Source organism: Morone saxatilis, unplaced genomic scaffold, assembly GCF_004916995.1.
Source record: "Morone saxatilis isolate NCDOM2014 unplaced genomic scaffold, NCSU_SB_2.0 Contig17, whole genome shotgun sequence".
NCBI classification, from domain to species: Eukaryota; Metazoa; Chordata; class Actinopteri; family Moronidae; genus Morone; species Morone saxatilis.
Window position 1 is genome coordinate 23,222,054 of NW_023339729.1, and position 2,927 is coordinate 23,224,980.

The 2,927-nt window shown below is 40.9% G+C and overlaps 1 protein-coding gene across 1 annotated transcript in view; it reads right to left on the minus strand.

The window, feature by feature from the left end:
* The window catches only part of LOC118326847 (actin-related protein 2/3 complex subunit 1B-B-like), a 5,893-nt gene extending 5,283 nt beyond the window's left edge, over positions 1 to 610 (minus strand). Inside the window, exon 1 of the mRNA XM_035659975.1 lies at positions 442 to 610. The gene's annotated coding sequence lies outside the window, so the exon portion shown is untranslated. The remainder of the gene's footprint in view (positions 1 to 441) is intronic.
* Positions 611 to 2,927: the final 2,317 nt, after the last annotated feature.

Genomic DNA, 2,927 nt, shown 5'->3' on the forward strand with positions numbered 1-2,927 from the left:
AATTAAATTTACAGAACTAATTTGTGAAGATTCAGTCAGAGCTGGTCCGCACTATATGAGGTACTTTGAGAAGTAAAACACACCATCAGCTGATTTTAACTTCCTGCACACAGAAAAACGCACAGATCTTATCTCACTCAGGTTGTGTTAATGAAATCCAGACTTTCAGAGGCATGAGAGGAATGAGAGGATGCAGGTCATCCCCCACAACTTACAGCCAGAGCACACAGTCAGGACATAAAGACAAACACCTCCAGTCAGTTACTTTACATAATAACATATATGTTTCTGTGCTCTGACTGAGTGTGGGCTGGAGTGCCTGTTGCACACTTTTAGCTTGTTCCTGAAAGTGCATTACACTTACAAAGTGTGTGTGTGTGTGTGTTACTGACATGTCAAAGCAAACTCAGTCAACTGTTAAATATTTTCTAGGCTACTTACCCCGAGGGCTGGACAGAGATGAATGGGTGAATAGCTGCAGAGATGGAGAGAGATAAATAGGGAGAGGCAGAGGAAGGTAGTGGATCAAATGAAGATGAGGGTGTTCAGCTCGCGGACTCTGGCCAGTCAACGCGAACGCCAACGACAGAGTGAGCTCAGGAAGAGAGAAGCTGAGCTGAAGAGGGAGGAGAGGTCAGAGGGGGAAGTGGAGGAGGGTACAGTGCAGCTCAGAAGGGGAGAAATACAGGAAGTTTATGCAGGCTTATGCTCAAGGCAGAAAAGATCATGGGTGTAACACTTCAAAAATGCAAGAGAATGGCAGCAAACTTTTAATTTTTAACAGAAACAGAAAGGGGAAAGAGTTTGAAGTCTTTGCTTCTGTGAAACCAGGAAGAGAGGGAGGAGCATGAACACAATACAACTGCAAAGAAAAAGGAGGAGGAAGAAACTGAGGGGGAGGCAAAAAAAGAAGTGAAAAAGAAGTTATAAAGCATGAAAGACACGGAAAAGAAGGGGGAGGGACATGTGGTCACTTCTGCATAAAGAAAGAGGAACAAGGAAAAGGGGAGGGAAGAAAAGTAAACTGCAACAGGGAGGGTAGAAAGGGTGGCACCAGTGGGAAAAAACTATACATTTGCTCCAGAGTTATTCTGAGTTATGTTTACTTTGTTTAAGCAGTTCAGGTATCCCAACTACCAAATTTTCATGCATTTCCTGAAAGATCTCTTAAAATTTAAAATCAGAAATGGATGTTGTCTTAGGTTAGACACCTTTCTGTCTGTGCTAGAGCAGATTTTTCCTCACGTCTCATAATTTCCATTGGGGTTAAGACAAAGATTACGAACACATCAATTTAATTTATTTCACTTACTTTTCTCTTGGACATGTACAGTGTGATCCTGCCAAATTTTACTAATCAACATGTACAATATGGAGAAGAAACATGTATATTGTATATTTAGTGTTGTTTGTATAATGAGACAGAGCCTTAATGACGTAAATATGCAAATTCTGTAAAATAACCTAAATAAAGTACATACATAACATAAAGTAAATTCAGCCTCATTACTTTGTATGAACTGATGACATATTCTGCTCTATCACTTTATCTATTTATTTTGTTTTTAAACATGGAAGATACCAAGAACACAAACATTATTTATGCAAAACATCAGCATGTTGAACTTGTTTAGCATGTTTACTATTTAGCATGAACAGCCTCAATGCACAAACATAACAAAATATCTTTGTGTTTTATGTTTACTGCTATTTATCAAATATAAGCTTGCTAACACATTTCACTAAGATGCTAAACAGTATACCTGCTAATAGCATTTAGTTTAAAGCACAGCCTCACAAAGCTGCTAGCGAGTTTTTAGTTTAGTCTACAAACAAACTACTTCCTGCCTAATAAATTATACTTCGGTACACAAATATGGCTTGTGGATTTAAAACAAACACAAAACTAGTGCTGCACATCCACTACAGGTATCTAGTTACTATCCGCCCACTGCCTGTGAGAGACAAAAGAAAGAGAACAGTCGAGTGACTTGTGTACTGTAAATGTATTTCGTCTTTATTTCATGTCTACCTCATGATCAGTTACATAGAAATCCTCCATCTTGTGTGGTTTTAGTGTAGTAACTGCAGAGTCTAGTGCTGGACAGCCGTGACTCTGCAGAGTTTAGACAGCTGCTTTCTCTCTCCACCATCAGATCCTGTACAGCTCTCTACAGCCAACCAGCAACATGACCTCAGAATATCAATAACCCAGGTCCAAATAAACAATGACTTCACCTGCTGGAGAATGTTTACTACACTCCAGGAAGTAAAACATCACGTCCTCCGATCTACTAAACACTGATATTCGGAGATCATGTTAAAGGTTCGTCTGTGGTGAAATACAGTCTGACTTCTGGATAAAACACACCTTTTAGTGTTCGACTTTTGGTACAGGAGGTTAGAGAACATAAAAACACACATTTCACGTCACGTTTTAATACGTGTCAGAGGACCTTCCCACTTTGACACCTGGTTAACCTTCATTTAAAAACAAACAAACAAAAAAAAATCAACAGTGATGTCACACGTCAGCTCAGTGTGTGTGTGTAGTGTGTGTAGTGTGTACTGTGTAGTGTGAGCGTGAGAGTGTTTGCACACACCCACAAGAGCGTGTTATGGTCTGATCAGTGCTTCAGCAGACACTCGATAAGGTGGTCAGTTATGCATGTTACTGGCTGCGTCGCAGGAGAGGAGGGGGGTAAAGTGGAAGGGGGAGAGGAGGGAGGACTAAGGGGTGGGGCGAGGGGGAGAAGTGAGGCCGCAGCATCTCTTCATTCATTCAAAAGATTTCTTCACATGATGCGGAGACCCTGGATAGAAGCTTCTAGACTCTGAGGAGGCAAACACAGAGACACACAGGAGAGTTAGAGCTGAGAGATCTGAGATAATAAATCCGTGTAGAGGATGGTGTGTGTGTGTGTGTG